General features: G+C 28.2%; 1 protein-coding gene and 1 non-coding gene across 2 annotated transcripts in view; both read right to left on the reverse strand.

The window, feature by feature from the left end:
* Positions 1-12679, reverse strand: part of LOC123296957 (RING finger protein nhl-1) — a 41294-nt gene extending 28615 nt beyond the window's left edge. The window contains exon 1 of the mRNA XM_044878691.1: positions 12420-12679. The gene's annotated coding sequence lies outside the window, so the exon portion shown is untranslated. The remainder of the gene's footprint in view (positions 1-12419) is intronic.
* A 5884-nt stretch (positions 12680-18563) lies between these two features.
* On the reverse strand, positions 18564-18636 carry Trnar-ucu. The gene has a single exon. It is a non-coding gene; the product is annotated as a tRNA-Arg (tRNA).
* Positions 18637-19009: the final 373 nt, after the last annotated feature.

Genomic DNA, 19009 nt, shown 5'->3' on the forward strand with positions numbered 1-19009 from the left:
TTTATGATCGGAAATTAGTGGATTCAAAAAAAAAAAAAATTCCATTATAATCAGATCAAATTTTTTGTTTGTTTTTAAACATAACGACGTATTCAAAATAAATAAATTTGGGTCCTACTTTTCAAATTTGCGGTCTAATTTGACCTAGCCTTTTTAGGTTTCAAGATTGTGGGGTCTTGGTCCGAATTTTTAGCTCATAGATGAAGAGTGGCGAAAAACTAACATCACAGATGAAACTTTGACCCGAAATTAGTGGATTTTAAAAAAAATTACACTATAATCTAATCAAGTTTGCCTGTGTTATAAAAAAAAAATCGATTTTTTGAGCTTAATGATGTCATCAAAATCCAGAAAATTTAATTTTGCTCTATCACATTCAAATTCTACCTAATTTTGATAATCCAAGTACGTAATTAAATTAAATTTGGATCATAACTTTTACATTTGTAGTCAAATTTAATCTAGCCTTTTAGGTTTTAAGATTGTGAAGCCCTTGTCCAGTTTTTTTGCTCATATATGAATAGTAGCGAAAATCTAACATCACAGATTGGTTCGTAGGGTTTGATTTTTGTGAAAAGATTCGTCCGATCATCATACGAACCAAATTTTCATATTTTTTGAGTCACAATTTTTATCAAATTCCTATTTATAGAAAATAAATTGATCATTTAAGAATTAAAATAGAATTCTCGAAACTACGTGAAACTTAGCGATAAGCTATCTCTCATAGAATAATTTATAAAAGTAAGTTACAAAAAACAAATCCACGATAATTTTTTTTAAATAGTCGGAATGCGTCCACATTCACTATTTATAAATTTAGAACATTATATCAGTGTTTCGTCCAAGTCACATACACTACGAAATTTGCTGACGTTGTGTACTCGTCAGAACAACACTATCTAGTCACTTGTTAGAAATAATAATTTATACTGAGTGCTTCAGATTAATTGTGTAATACTGTAAGAGAGAGAGGTCTTCGAAGGAAATTGAGAACTGAGAAGTTCGCTTTCCAGTTTTCTTAGACCTTATGAAAATTCTTTAGACCTTATGAAAATATTTTTCTTTTACAGAATTCATTTTCATTCTTTCAATTAACAGAAACTCTTAAAAAAAGGGAAAACTGTGATGTTACCTTACAAAATCCTTTATCAATAATTTTGCAACTCGATCATCAAAAGATGGAAAAATTTGAAATTTTTCATTCTAGTCAACACTCAAAAATACTTTTTTGAGTATTTTTTAAATACTTTTTTGAGTTTATAAAAAACTCAAAATACTATTCAACTTTTTCGAGGTAAAAACGAGAAAATGAAGTACTAAAGCCTGTCATTAACTTACGGTAAAGAAATAAGAAAATTTATCAAAAAGTACAAATTTCTTCAAACAAAAAGTAACATTTATGTAAAAATATTTAGGTCAAGGTCAAAATTAATAATTACAGCCTTTTGGCAGTGAAGTCAAAAAAGTAAAAGTGGTAAATATTTTCTTGTAGTAAGTAAATATTTACTTGCAATACATTAACTTTGACGGAAATTTTGTTGGTAGCATCAATATTTCTAAGCGCGATAATCTTACGACTAAACTTAGTATATCTTGATATATTTCATACTAGTATATCTTGATATATTTCATACAGTTACCCACCTGCTTCGCTGAGTTTAAAAGTAAAGATTGATAAAGATTGCTCTCGCTTATCCCCTTTCTATAACACTCCAAATAATGGCAAAGATTGTTTTACACAGGTAAAATATATCTATGGTTTTCTATTTTTTTTAATAGTATACCTAAAAGTAGTAATTATTCATTGAGTCTATCAGCAAAGATGGCCGTGAAATATTTGATATTGACTATTTTTACAGAAATCTGTAATTTATGGTAATGTTAAATGACTATTTTTACAGAGTTCTGTAATTTATGGTAATATCAAATTAAATTAATTTTTAAATTTTTTATTAATATATCTTTATATATTATATCTCATGTGTTATTCTGAAGTATTAGCTATATTGCTGTACAGTTTCATTAAAAACCATTCGCTAGTTTTAGCGTGAAAGCGTAACAAACAAACAAACATGCTTACTTTCGCATTCATAAGAATTTGACCATTTTTCATGAAACACTCAATACAATGTTATGATAGGAAACATGTGGTTTTTTTTTTACGATTTCAGCGATGATACATTCATTTTTAGTGACGTTGACGATTTGTATTTGTAAAAAAAAAACAAGCATTTAAAAAAGAAAAAAAACGTTACTCATATATTTTTCATTTTTTTGTAAAACGAAAAAAGAACACTTCCTACGCTATGTCATTAGCAAAAATATTACATTCAAAAAAAAAAAATGTCAAAGGTTTTGACTACTAATTTTTGTGTGTAAAAGATTCGGAAAAGAAAAATAAACTGTTTATTAGGAAATCTGATATACCTATAATGAAATAAAATCACATAATGAAAAAATAGTCAATGGAAGTCCTTTCCTTTAAATTAATAAAATCCGTTTACGTACAAGAAAATATGAAGGCCATTATTTAGAAGAAATATCAACCTTGTGAAAAATATATACGAACAGAAAGAATATAAAAAAAACTTTTAACAAAAAGGAAACCGACTTCAAAATAAAAACTTTTCCAAAAAAAATTAATATGCACTAAAAAGTAAAAAAATAACGATAATATAATGTAGTTAAAATTATTGTTATGTTTGGAGTCGGTGTCAGCCAAGGAAACAACTCTGGTAGAACAATTGGTACATTAGCTTGGCTGCAACGACTCTAAAAATAACAATAATTTTAACTACATTATATTATCGTTATTTTTTTACTTTTTAGTGCACATTAATTTGTTTTGGAAAAGTTTTTCTTTTGAAGTCGGTTTTCCTTTTGTTAAAAGTTTTTTTAATTTTGTGATTTTTAATGAATCTGAAGTACATTAACTAATTTGTCACTAAAAAAAGAATCATCGAAATCTTTTCGATGTTCGCGTGATATTGAGTTATTCGCCCATTTGTCACGTGCATAGTTAATGCAAATTTAAGATTTATATGGATTTCACATAGATACCATTGTCAGAATTATACCAAATTGAAATGGGACCACACGAGAAGCACAAGCTTTCAAATAAATAAAGAAAAAGTTCTGAGGTAACAGACAAAAAAAGAAATACAGTCGAATTGAGAACCTCTTTCTTTTTTGTTTGAAGTCGGTTAAAAATTTGGGATAAAAAGAATTTCTATTCTTTATTTTACTAATAAACCACTTCTATACTTAAGGTATTTCCAGCATGAAAGCACTTGTCGACAGATTCGCCCAATTTTTGTCACAGGCTCAGAATAATGATAGCTGTAAGATCTTGAAGTTTTAGAATTTTTGATCGTTTAGATAGCGAGATAATTAGTTGCAAAGTTCGCGATTTCGAAGGTCAATGCTTGTAAAAGTCACTGTCCTCCCAGATATTTTTTTCAGTATTAAAAAAATTCTCTCGACAGAATTGAAAAAAGTCTGATAGGTGAAAGAAATGTTTTTAGAATAAAAAAAAAATAGCACTGCGTTTTGTTTTCGAGATATTAATTTTGACGTAAATTGTCAAAATAACTTAGACATTAATTATCTCGTGTTTTCAATGGTCAAATACGACGACATAGGCCGAAACGGTTTTTATCAAAATGCCGTACTTACGCCCCACCCCCAAATTTGTAAGGATTACTATTATTTTATCTATGGATTTTATGCATTTACTTTCAGTATGTGAAACTGAACCTACTTAAAAAACTCAATAACTCCTGTAATTTAGTGCATTATGGACACGAATATAGAGTCTCATTATTTGTATAATCTTTAGAATAAAGAAAAATTGCTTAAAGGTTTAAGAAAATGAATTTTCCGTCATAAAAGAAGTAAGTGATGGAAATTGTATTTATTTTTTTTATTCTTTAATTAAAAATAAATGAAATAAAAAATATATACATCAAAGTAAAATAATTTCAGTTAATTTTATTTCATGAATATTGCGCAGAATAAATTTTATAAATAATAGGTAAAAGCGATGATGAAAGTTGTAGAATTTGAATTGAAACGAATTAAAGAATTATTTGATTTGTTTTATATCAGTTTGTATTGACTTTTTTTTATTTATTTATAAAAATTAATGATAAAGGAAAATTGAACGCAAGTAAATTACACGTAAATTAACATAATATAAACTTCCCGTACATTCAAGTTGAGGATTATTAGAAGACAAATAATCAATTTTTTCTGAAAATCAACCGGAAACTTTCTTGTGGCAATATCTGTAGTTAAGTTTTGTTGAAAAATTAAAAATAATGGGGTGGAGCATTTTAATGTACCATGGCTAGTAGCTCGTTTTGTAGTTAACCAATCAAAAATGCAGAGTTTAATAGAGGACAGCATGTTCTGACCTCAGGTTGGGCCTAGTTCTTCGGGTTGCTTTAATAGTCAATTTAGATCCTAAAAGTTAAGAGATAAAATAAAATTTTTAATAAGAAGTTGATCCTCATAAAAAAACTATTGTATTTAATTCGTTGCTTTATTAAAGCTCGTTGCATTAATCTGTAGCTTTAGGCGCAGATGCGATTTTTTCACAATATATTCAATAAAATACTCATTTTTACGGCACTGCTTTACCAAAAGTTGTGAACCAAATCTTGATGATTTTTGAATGCTTTTAATTTGATGGGGCTTTAAAATTCTATGTATTTACCTACAACTATAAAATTCTATCAATTGCGGTAAGGTTTTCTATTTTTTTTTTCTGTTTTGTATAAAATAAATTTCATAAAAGTATTCGATAATTGAAAATAAGAAAATGCGTTTGTAGTGAAAATTTTATATGTTTTGTTTTTGTGAAAACCACCAACATTTAAATATTTATTATTTATTTTTACATCCATGTACAAACATGTACTCAAAATGTGTATTTTTGGATATTCGCTCCGTGCGTGAGTTTCGTTTCCATGGTAACGATACACTACTTTAATTATAGAATTTTATGGATGCATATATAATTGTATGGATTGCATTTTAAGACTTACATTGAAAATTTAATATTCTTGTCTCACAAATTTAAATAAATAATTATGATAATTTACATTTGAAAAATAATATTTGAACAATTTGATTTCTTATTTTCACAATTTTTAATGCATTAAGTTTAATTAATTAGTGTTTTACAATAATTTTAATTTGGCATTTCTATAACATTAACATGTAAAGAACTGCAAATTAGTAATAACAGCCCCCTTTAACGCCAAAATTGTTCACTGGAAGCGCTGGCATCGATTTTATTGTCCCTACCATGACTACGCACACAACGAATAATGCAATGTTTGATTTAAGATTACTGTTTTTTTCTTTAATCTTAAATACCTGCTTGATCAAATGATATCAAATCATATGTGGATGGGGTTGAGTGTGCAATTTATGAGTACCGCATTTTTTCAATTGATTCTTAATCAGAAAAGCTTCTAGATTAATATTCTGGATCTTGCCAGAAACCCCATTCGTCCAATTTTTGCATACCCCTCCCCCCCTCTCCACAGAAACAGTTAAATGACATTTTTTTTTAATCAAGTAAAAGTTACTTTTGGTTCTATGGGTCATTTAACGTCAAAAAGGCTCTTTGTGATTTAACTTCTTCGTTTTCGAGATATTAACAGTTTAATGTTTGGAAAAACTCCTAAGAAGCCATTTTAAAAGCTGAAAAACGGGGCTCACAATTACTGAAGAGCAAAAAATCAACCTTGGAATGGATGCAATCAGTATGGATGCATCAGCATGGATGTCATGTGGAAGTATTTGTAATATTTAGATTTTTTTAATTAATTTTTATATAGATTTATTTTGCTTATACAATCAAAATTTTATTTAAATAAGCATTTTTTGAATTCAATAAATATACACAGAACCCCAGAATATCAGTTTTATAAATTTATTTTATCTTTATTTCATTTTAAATAAACCATTCAATTGGAAAAAACCCGAAAAAACTTTTATTGGAAAATAACTTTTATGGTAAATCAAATAGTTAGGAAAATTGAAATGTTTTTTGTTAGTTTATTAAACAAATTTTTATTTGGTTGGACACAGTTTAATGTTTATTATTAGATAAACTTTTAACATCTTATAGTGGAGTATGTTAATCATACTAAACCGGAAGACGAAAACAGATCAAAGATCCCACCAGATCAAGATGGGCATTTTCCCCGATTTTCTCTCGTCTCTCTTCTCACTTAGAGGATCAAAAGGTGTATATCAGCTTTAAATATCAGAACAACTTTTTGAATTGTCCACATATCTAACATATCGAAAATTATTAAAACGATTTTGCTGCATCAAATTAGAGGAGCATGGGGTAATGGGATCACGAAAAAGCTTCCCAAATGCTCGTAATTGTGTAAATGACATTCGAGTGTCTTCTCGTATGTTTGATCAAGTTGGCTTATTGCGGGCAGTCATTTAGTTGCATTCATTCCATTGTACACAAATATAAAAGGATAACGCCCGCGATAAACATTAAAATGCATACATATTATATTGTATTTACGTTAATTACTAACAGATACACGTTCGCTTTGTTGGGCAATTACAACTCTAAAAACAGAGACTATCGTGTTATACCTCTCACTTTTTTGGACCAAAAATTCGAAAATGATGGCCCAAAGTGAAATAACAAATATAGTTTATTAAAATAGGGTAAAATTTGGGTGTAATGGAGCAAAATCAAATTTTTTGACTTTAATGACGTCATAAAGTATAAAAAATCAATTTTTTTGATATTTTGGCAAAATTTTGTTCGATTTTAATGAATTTTTTTTTTGAAACACACTTATTTTGGGTCTTTTTTTTCCATTTTTTGTGTTAGTTACTTGCCTATACTAGTCTCTGAGCCAAAATTTGGATGTGATAGAGTAAAACCAGATTTTTTGATTTTAATGACACCATAAAGTATAAAAAATCAATTTTTTGAATATCTTGGCCATATTATGTTTGATTTTAATGAAATTTTTTTTGAAACCCACTAATTTTTGGTTGTTTTTTCCTATTTTTTGTGTTAGTTACTCGCCTATACCAGTCCTTGTGTCAAATGTGGAAACTAAGATGGTGAAATTTTGAAAAATAATCCATTTCCGTTAAATTTGAAAAGTATGGACCGAAAATAGTGGAATAACATACTTGGTTTATTAAAATAGGGTAAAATTTGAGTGTGATAGAGCAAAATCAAATTTTTTTTATTTTAATTGATGGCCATTCTCAAATATTATCTATGAAAATTATTCTAAATTTTTCGTTAAATTTTAATAAATTAAATTTTATAATAATTAACATGACAAAGAATTGTACACGAATGGAACGTTATCAAGATTAACCTTTATATGAAAATAATACTTTCCTACCTACCTCGAAAAGTTAAAGGACTGGTGGAATGGGGCTGCTGGGGTGTGAAGAAAATAAAGAGAGATAGCAAAGCACCAAAGCATTTTATTATATGGACACGTAATAATTGTAAAATGTTTTGAATAAATAATGACCTTTCTGTATAGAATTTTCTTTTTAGTTGGTATGTATATAAAAAGGGCACAGTTGTTGGCATTAGGACAAGAGACATCACATAGCATATTCTTTTATATCACTCAAATACACTAAATATCAGTAGAAAAAGATACGCATATGATACTGTAATAGAACTTTTCTTATTTTAATATACTTAGTGTACTACACCGAGCTAAAAAGAACAAGCGAATAATTTATTTAGTTGAGCTGTAAGAGTTGAGTAAGTCTATACAACGAATGTACTAAAAAACATTATTCATTGACTAAAAATGTGTATACACGATTACGGAATGATCTATTATGTTTGTTAAATAATTAACTACCTAGATTACAGGTGTCTATTTTAGTTAAAGTTAAGGACAGATCGTGGTCAATAAACACATATTTCAAGTGTATGCGTCTAAGCACCAAATTTATATTTAGGGCATTTTATAAACATTTATACAATAGGCATATTGACTAAATCTTTTTGATCACTTCGGGCGATGATTCTCACTACACGGGCAGAAAAGTGAAGTTGGTTTTTGAAGATCTTTAGAAGTACGCAAAATATGAACGTTTAAAATTCCTTATTAAACAAAGAGGAAGAAAAAAGAGAGCCGAGAAAAGAGAAAGTCCTTTATAAAAGAGAATCTAGGATCTTATGAAGATGAATCTATTCCTGGACAATATTGATTCCAGATAATATTTTAGAAATTATTTGTGCAATGGTGAAGTTAAATGAATTTTCGTGATTTTACAGCCAGCATTATTTTAGAATAATTGACTTTGAACCTTTTCGACCGTTAAATTAAAACATTAGCAGGTTTTGAGATAATTAATCATGAAACCGAATTTATTGATCTTCATAAATGCCTTTTATGTTTTTAAGGTACATTTGACATAAAAAAAATAAATCGTATCGAAAAAAACATAAAACAAAGAAAAAAAACAACTGACTGTGTTAATTGTGGAAGTACTTTGTATAGAAAGTGTTACCTAAATGTCAGTGCTTGCATTTTGTTATACATTAGAAAAGTTTAAAAGCCAACACATCTATCGAGGACCTTCGGCCGCCATTTGTTTTGGTTTTCGAAAATTTCGAAGATTATTTTCTAGAACTTTCGCTTGTTTTTCGAGAATCTTTCACAAGGTAACTTATTAAAGCTGTATGCAAATTTTCAACTGCCTATCGTTTAGAGTTTTAAAAAATCGTTTAAAAAATGTTTCAAACAAAAGTTGTTTATTTAATATTTAAAAATTTTTCAAACAAAATTATATTTTTTTGCATTTTAGTCAGTCTCTAACGGTTTACACGACCCAATTGACGTATGTTGCTCATTTACGTACTCAAACTCAATTTTTACGAACTAAGCACGCTATAATTTCATCTTGATATTTCTTTTTCTTTTTGAGCGTGATGACGGAAGGACAGACGGACAGACAAACAGAAATGGCTTAGTTAAAATTTTGTTCGTAGCATCAATATTTTTAAGTTTTACAAACTAAAATTAGTATACCTTGATAAATATATTTTATTTTCGTTGTGTGCGTAGTCATGGTAGGGACAATAAAATCGATGCCAGCGCTTTAAGTGAAAAATTTTGGAGTTAAAGGGGGCTGTTATGACTAATTTGCAATTCTTTACATGTTAATGTTATAGAAATGTCAAATTAAAATTATTGAAAAACACGAATTAATTAAACTTAATGCATTAAAAATTGTGAAAATAAGAAATCAAATTGAACAAATATTATTTTTCAAATGTAAATTATCATAATTATTTATTTAAATTTGTGAGACAATAAAATTAAATTTTAAATGTAAGTCTTAAAATGCAATCCATACAATTATATATGCATCCATACAATTCTATAATTAAAGTAGTGTATCGCTACCATGGAAACGAAACTCACACACGGAGCGAATACAAGAAATAATGACTTCAGTAGTGAAAAGGCCAAAATCAAATAATCCATGTATATGCTTTTGGGTCCATCAAATAGTCGAAAAATTATACCATATAATGACATTAAACTTAAATGAGGCCTTAAAAATTGACCAGGATTCACACTCAATCTTGCACTAATGAAGAATTTTGATAAAGAATGTTATAACTTTGTATATTTATCGAAAATATGTGACAGTTTTATTTAGAATGGAAATTTATGTTACAGTAAATACTTAAGTCATTATTAATTATTTTAATGGCTAATTATAATTTTTTTTAATGATGATAATAAATCAACGGTTACATTAAAATTTGAGTTAATTTATATTAAAGCTTCTATATTACCAAGCCATGTATCCATCTTTTATTTTAAACATTTTAACTTTCTGTGTTACTTATTTATATAGTCAATGCGATAAGTGTACAGAGCAACTCTATCTAAAAAAATTGTAGTCCAGGAGATCTTAACAAAAATTAAACTTAGTAAACTCATTTTCAGTAAACTAATGTATTTTCAGTTGAGGTACTTCGATACCCAAAAAATAAAAATTTGAAATTTTGGTATGATTTTAAAGCTTAAAACTTGAGGAATATTAATTTTTTATGTAAATGGTAAAACATTTTTAAAAGCATTTATTGACTAAAAAACCAACATTTATTAGGCCTTCTTCATATACCGCCATGTAAAAGGGCGGTTTTAAATAATTGATTTTTACGACTTGACATTTATTTAGAAGGCATATTAAATACTCATTAATTGACACACAAGATTTTAGTTATTTGGTAACAATTTCGTTTTGGTATCGAAACTTCTTAAACAAAAATGTCATTAAAATCAATATATCGTTCTGTTTTATATAATTTTCATTGCTTTTACTTAATTCGATTACATATTAAAAATATTTGTATTTACTTTCGACCTCTACGAAAAATACAAATTTTTGAAATAATTATACATAATTTTTTTGTTCGTATCCGTTATCAAAATAGTTTTCTAAGTATATTTAGAATAAATTGTTTTAGATCTAAAATAGCCTGATGAAAAATAGCACAAATAAATATTTGAGTACGTAGGTATCATCTACACAACCACGGGCGTACCCAGCTTTTGGCCTAAGGGGGATAACACAGTAATTCTTGGTCTAGAGGACGTAAATCTTTAGCCTGTAAATTAAATAAATTCAACTTTGCCATAAACATAAAGATACTAAATCAATGGTAAATCAATGCTAAATCTATGATCCAGAGGAGGGCAACAGCTCTGAATTGCCCTCCCCTCGGTACGGCAATGTCTGCAGAGTAGTTAACATCTTGATAAAATGAGATAATTTTTTGGCAAACTTTGTTAAATTTCATTTATTTTATTTCAAGCATTAAATACCTAAAAAACTATAAACAAGCTCAAGGTCAAATTATCATTGTTAATAGATCTCTAACCAACGCCTTCCATCAAGAAAAATCACTCAACAAAAGTTCCAAAGTTTAACGCATAAAGTCGTCGTATAAATTATAAAAGAGCGAATGTTTGTACCGGAAGGTTCGTTATTTTTGAAGTTGGAAACGTAAAAAAATTTCAGGTGTAAAGCTCTAATAAGAAAAACAAAATTACCAATTTATATTTATCAACCGAGATATCACGAAAATAATTTTAAGTGTTCAGTTTAGTTTTCTTTTCGATCTTCCAAAAGGTTAAAGGATAAAGGCTACCATCTTGAATTATAGGACTACAGCCAATTTTCGCCGTAATTATTTATTATACGAAAAATGCGAGAAAAATTATTATTGGCAATATTCCTTGTAACTTTCCTCCCAGAATTTTAAAATTGGATAAATTTAAGATGGAAACGATTTTATGTCTACCCACAAAGTTTTTTTGACAAACAGGCGGCTTTAGAAGAGCAGGGCATTGCAGAAAAGTCGGATACTTCTTTAGATGTAGCCATTATAATAAGACAAAGGCTCATTTTGTGATTAATACCTACTATACATGAGATTGGCAAATTTTGCAAGTCTTATTTACTTATTTTTACTTCACGAATTCATTTTCTGAAGTTTCATGAGTGATTTTTGATCTAAATTCCTTTGATTCAGCACTCGCGTCAACCGTTCGGTAATCTTTAGTCACAGGATGAGAGACGCGTTCTGCACATGCGTTAAATATTTCGCGCGTAAAAAATTCTTGAACTTTGTAAATCATAACCTCTACATAAATTTATTTTTTAATGCACTAGCTAATTAAAAATATTTGGAGAGTGAAAATATAAGAGCAGAGAATTAATCTAAATAATTAAATTTATTTTAACTAAATTCACCATATTTCTATCACAAAAAACTGTGAGTTTTTAAAACTGTGGATAGGTTGAAATCATTTGAAAAATTCCTAATTCGCAAATAGATAAAATTGTATAGAAAAAGTGTAGCCACATATGCCATTCGAGCAAAATGCTCATAACGCGAGTGCTGACAGATTAAATAAATTGTTAAAGCTTTTTACTTTTATTAAAATTCACTGGGTATAATCAGATGAATTGTACGCGTACTTAAATATATGGCATACTGCCTTAAATTTATTTCATATAGGAACGTTTATTTGAAAAGTGAATCCTTTAGTCTCTTAGAAGTTATCGTGATCGTCCTGCTTTAACTACCACGTGAATTTGATCGCACTGCCTTAAAAGAATAGACTTTTTCAATATATTTATATCATGGGGGCTTTAAATCAAATGAAACTGCCACGTGAATTTTTTTAAATTAATGCATAAAAAACAAATCAGAATAAACAAAATTGATTATTTTTGAAACATATGGAGTTTAAAATTAGTTTTAACACAAACATTAAAAAGAAACCCACGCAATTCGATTTGAAAATTATTATTTATTAAAATTGCACGAATGAACTTTGGAATATCACAAAACTTACTTGACCATTAATTTGAAACCAATAAAACTTCATCAAAACTCAATGTCAAGGATTTTTTTTATAGGAGGAGGAATTCCTCCAGTTCAGAAAAAAACGAACCAACTAATTTTTTTTTTTGCAAATATTTTGTTTTAAAACTTTTGAAGATTCACACTAAATGTCTGTGTTTGCGGTTGACTAAAGTGATATGTCGTCCGTTGTCGACACCAATCGACATGGTTACCAAAAGGTAAACTGATTTAAATTTTATATATAAAATCTGCACACATCATCATCATACACAACAAGTATATGGATATATAGGTGCACTGGGATAGATTTGGATGAATCCCACAGGATATTTTAAGTGGGGACTGTATTATTATTATTTTTTTTACAATATAGATTGATATACTGAATGATTCAGAATAGTTTAGATTTGAATTTTAAATAGACTATACAGGATGGCGCATGATACTGTGTACAAATTTTCATCAACTCAATGAGTGAGTCTTCCTAAAAGTATGATTGAAAAAATTACACAAACTCGGAAAATTTTTTGCCATAGATTTGATCTTTTCCAAAATCAGGTTCGTTTGACTTAATTCTATAATTCGATATTCCGTTTTATCACCTCCAAAAAATTTGTGGCTTTGCGCTCGTTATAAGTTATTGCGACTACAATTTTCTTCATTGTCTTCAGTATGGATTAGGTAATAGGGTATTCTACTATTTTTGAAAAAGTATTTCAAAATGTTGATTTTGCTAATAAAAAGCCACCAAAAATTTATTTCGGAAAAATACACACGCTTTCTTGTCAAAAATGATAAATGATACCCAGCTGCCTACTTTGAATTAACTGATGGTCTATGGTTCATACCGATATGACATCACATCAGGGCTTGCCCGCGTTTTAGGTCACGTGATATACAGTTTAAAAATTACGATTTTAAATTTTAATATTATAAAAGAAAAATGTGCTTTTATGATTCGAAATCAGAATATTTAAGTATATGTTTACATAAATTTTAACTTTTTTCAAATTTCATAATTTATTTTTGACTAACGATAATATCCTGTAATTGTAATTATTCTCCTGATTCTCTATTTGAATGAATTTTAGGGTACAGATTTTATGAGATTAAAAGTGTTAATAACAATATTGATCACATGTTTTGTTTCAAATCTCTTCCCAAGGACATGATATGTGCCTGTTGAATGCTGATTTCATTTTGTGGGTAGTGAAAATTCTATATTTTTTTAAACTATTTTCAGTTGCGAGTTGGAATTTCTATGTTACGGAAAGGAGCCTTAATTATGTTCCGAACATCATTCTAAAGAAAACACTTCTTGTAGATATTCCACAAACATTTAATAATGATAAATAACTCCTCAAGTTTCTTTTTTTATGCGGACATCGAATTTCCATTAATACGCTTTACTTAAGCGAATTTCCTAAAAAAAAAGAGTTATTACTTTTCTTTTTTTGTAATTTATGGTACTTTAACGTTTTTCGATACCGTAAATGAAAATGATATAAATAATAATATAATACAATATTTTATTTATCAATGAATCATTCTTTTAAACGTCTTTTGTGAAAAATTAATATCGATTATCTTTAAGAGAAATTAACTATCAAAGTCAGTGTTTTTACCAAAAAAAGTTTTTCATTTTCTTGTACAGTCCTTAATTTTGGTATGATTTTAAAACTTAAAAAATTGAGGAATATTAATAAAAGTTTTTTATGTAAATGGTAAAACATTTTTAAAAGCACTTATTGACTAAAACATTTAATAATGACTTATCGACATTAATGATTAAAAATAGCTCTTTTTACTACCATCAAGTAAAAAGAGCTATTTTTAATCATTAATGTCTCGTAAATCGTACAGAGAATCGACTTGAAATTTATACAGAATGCGTATTGTATTAAATACTCATTAATTGACACACAAGACTTCAGTTTTTTTTGTAACACTTACGTTTTGGAATCGAAACTCCTTAAATAACAAAATAGAAAATTATTCTCCGTCTGTGGAATAAGATATTAGATAAGATATTAGAATATTAGTCAAAGGCTGAAGGTATACCGAGCATAAACAAAATAGAAGTTTTTCTAAATATCTCGAAAGCGGTTCTTATTTTTTTTTCAAGAACGGTTTTTTTTAAGCGGTTTTTATCTTTTGGGAAAAGATAAGCAAAACAAACAACTTACAATGTCTTAGTATTGCACACTGTTGTCACAAATAGTGTACGAATATAAGAGGATGTTATAATGGGCTCGACTATAACAAGTAAAATATCATAAAACAAACGCTGAATTTCTGGAACACGCTATAAATTCTCCTTATACTTTAAAAAAGATACAGAACGCTGTTACGCTGATAGATTCATTTCTAAGTGGGCACACACACACACACACACACACACATAGATACATAAATAGATCATCATCGCATATAAATAACATAAAACATTATAACTGTCTACGCGGCCACGCTATGCTACGCTATTGCTACTACAACCGTTCTGAAATGTGTGATTCGCAGATCATAAATATATGAATAAACACATTCACATACATTGTTAGTCAAGATTGGAATTCTGTTCAATTATGTATATTAGTCACTTAAATGTTCACGAAACGCTTTGTATATTTAATAGAAATAAAAGTGCTTTAACAATGCGGCCGCTGATTTCGACGGTTTCGTGACCGATTGAACTCCACCAGTTCTTCCGAAAGATTCTATCAAATCCGGTTTAAGGAGAATAATTTCTTATTAAGTTTTAAAAGGCAATGTTGCAGTCATGACATTTGCGGAATTACGATACCTAATGTATTGTCATTTGACATAACGCTCCATCAGGACCCGATCCAGCTATTTTGCCGCTCTTGGCAAAAATAATTTTTGCCGCCCTTTACACTCATACCATATACAAATTGTCTTTTTTAAGTTGACATAAGCTTGAAGCTCAATAAATAACTTTAATCGAGGAAAATGCTTTAAAATAAAAATATCAGTTTCAAAAGGCCACATCGTATACCGCCCAGGAATTCGATCTAAGTTTGTGTTTGTTCATTCAAGTTGAAGTAAAATGATCTTTATAGAAAAACGAACCACTTTTATTGGATTTTTAGAACTGTATTTTTCAAAAAGGGCCTAGATTTTGCAGAAACAACTATACAAAATAATAATTTTGATACGAAAAAACAATTTTGGGTAAAACTTTTCAGTTTGTTTTTGCCTAGACTACACGGTTTACGGAAAAATGTTTCGAACACAAAGTGTTACTTTTTTATCAATAACAACTTTCTAACTTAAAGTGTCCATCGATCGATTAGGTACCAGTTATGTAATAGAGACTGAGCTTGAAAACGCCCAACATTATTTGCTTTAAGCTTTTTTTATCGATAAATCTTATTTTTCGAGGTTCATGCATATGTCAACTTAAAAAAAAACATGCTGTTTACATATTATACGCACAGGTACGTAGATTCCAATGGTGTCTTTTCAGTGTCCCGATTATCGAGATTACTGTGTATCATATTTTAAGGATTTGCCGCCCCAGGCGGTTGCCCGGCTCACCCCTCCCTGGATCGCGCACTGCGCTCCATAGAAAATATCCCGTGTACATCAGCGACTATAAAAACTGCATGTTTTGAGGTCAATTTGAGGTCAATCGTCTATTGGCAAATCAATTTTTTTATATGGATTAAATCCCGAAGATTGTGAATGAGTAAAAAATGATAATAATAGGCTAAATCGTTTTGCGCACATTATTTTGAGCTTTTCATAGATCATTTCTTGCATCTGAATAAAGATGATCCCGGTGAGAAAACATCACCGATTTTTTTCAGCAAAAACACTATAATTTTCCTGTGCTATGTTTGGTTATTCTCGAGTAAAAATAGGAAAATACAGTTTCCTACATGATCTCATAATGAAAATATAAATATTAATAAACATAAAACTTTACATATACATCATTATTATGAAATTAAAAAATAATATAAAATATATTTAATAATTAATTAAATTAATAAATATTAAATAAATAATATTTATTTAGAAAATAATAATTAACAATGAAAATATTAATAAATATTAAAGTAAAATGTTTTTCATTGTTCTTCCATTTTATAAATTTACAGAGTTTTTAAGAGTTGAAAAGTTGATTTACCACATTTTCCTAACCGGTTTCAAAAAAAAGTGAATATATAAAATTATTATATGTATAAATTCAAGAGGGTATTCCACTGTTTTTGAAAAAGTTTTTCAAAATGTTGATTTTGCTAATAAAAAGCCACAAAAAATTTATTTCTGAAAAATACACACGCTTTCTTGTCCAAAACTTAAATTAAATTTTAAACCGTTTTTAAACTGTCAAAAACGCGGGCATCCAATTTGATGACGTAATATGGGTATGGATAAAAAGATAATTGTGTATGGAAGTAATTTGAGTTTCTACAATGAAATTAAAGTTTAATATTTTATTTTCAAATAATAATAATAAGATGTCTGTCTGTATAGTGTAATGTTTAGTTTGTTTAATATAAATAGATTACAATTATATAACATTTGTTTTGTATATATATTTGTTCAACAAATAAACAAACTCCACCCATATCGTTGTATTGTATGTGTAAAGATAACAACAATATAGTTTTTAACAACAACAATGATAATATTATGTAATAAGAAGAGTTATTTATTTAATGAAGTATTATCTAGTTCAATAAAATTAAACCAATGATAAACACATCCAATTATCTTAGAGCCAGAATGTATACAGAAAATCATTATAGACAGTAGACTAGGGTCGGATTGTACCTTAGCGCTATCTGTGGCCACTGTGAAAAATGCCCCTCCATTTCCCAAATTTTACAAAAAATGAATAAAGTTTCGATATAAAACTATTATGAAAATACGTTTTTAGGAACTTTTCGACAGCGGTTTTTTAATCGAATTACCCGATTTTACTGATAGGACTCACCAATCTGTACAAATTTATAGAACGCACCAAACCGCAATTCGATTGGTCAAGTCGTTCAATAGTTATGAGATTCCTAGAACCTTAAAACGTCGAGATCTGATGAAAATCCGATTTTGGAAAATTTGACGGAACCCAGTAGCTTTTCAGCTTCTTCAAATATTCAATTATCATAGCGGGAAGCTAAATATTATTAATTAAAACAAAGTGAAAATAAACAATTGACTGAGTTAACTTTTGAAAAACCCTGTATCGAAAGTGTTGAACGTCAAGGCTTGAATTAACTTTTTTAATAAATTAGAAAAGTTTATAAAAACAATACAGATACGGCGCTATTTGTTTTTTTTTTTTTCGAAAATTTTCGGAAGTATTTGCTAGAATTTTTTTTTGTTTTTTAAGAAAATTTCGCAAGATCACTAGTTGAATCTACCTGCAATCTTCCTATCTTCTATAGTTTTGGAGAAAATGGACACCAAAGTTTACTCCTAATTTACGCCCTCACGGGTAGACAGGGATGTTTACGAAAAACATGTCTCAAATAAAAGTTGTTTATTTTTTAATAAAGAACATTTTTTACATTTAAACTTTTGTTCTATCTCTAACGGTTTACAAGACAGACAACTGGAAATTGACTGTGTAGATGATTTTATGAACACCTATATAACAAAATTTTGTTCGTAGCATCAATATTTTTAAGCGATACAAACTTGAGACTAAACTTAATATAACTTGATATATATTATATATATGTACAGGGTATAAAAACTAATTTATGTAGGGATTATTTTTATTGAGTTTGACTGTACCTCCCTAATAAATTCGATAGATATTGAAAACTGTTGATTTAATATTTGCCGTATTTGATTTTTTGTATTTTCGTTTGCTCAGTCAATTTCGCTTTTTTATCAATTGAATACATATTTGATGATGCCAAATAAATAAATGCTATTTTATCCATATTTTTTTTGTACAGTAATTATTTATTCTTTATGGAAACTCGATTGTTTTTTTTTCGAAAGAAATATCAGAAACTAAAGATGTCTTAAAGTAATTGAATCTAGAAAAAAGTCTTTAAAAAAATAAAGGAAACCAAATTTTTATATTCTACAAAAATATTTTTTATAAAATGTATATATAATAATAATTAAAGATTTAAAAAAAATTTGTCACCATCCCTGGCGGGGATCGAACCCACGACCTTTGGATTAGAAGTCCAACGCGCTATCCTCTGCGCCACAGGGACATGTAATCTAACATGGTTTTTATCAATAACAAAAAAACTCTACAACACACTTAGATGAGGCAAAATCGCAGAGTAATAAAACAATTTAACTTTTTATTTATTTTTAGATTATATTTTTTGAAATAATAATATAACAAACAAAATTTGCGTATAAAAATATTTCTTTTTTTATATTTTAAAAATAAAAGACACAATTTTTTTAAAAATATTTTACACATAAATATACGAATTAATTTCAAAACATGTGTTCGTAATTTTTTATGTATATTTTAAAATTTTGTCACAATTATTTGAAACTAAAAGTATTTCTAAACTACTTTTTGTGTGTTTTAAAACACATAGTTTGGGAAAGAATGGAAAATGATTGAAATTT

Source organism: Chrysoperla carnea, chromosome 3 (genome assembly GCF_905475395.1).
Source record: "Chrysoperla carnea chromosome 3, inChrCarn1.1, whole genome shotgun sequence".
NCBI lineage: Eukaryota > Metazoa > Arthropoda > Insecta > Neuroptera > Chrysopidae > Chrysoperla > Chrysoperla carnea.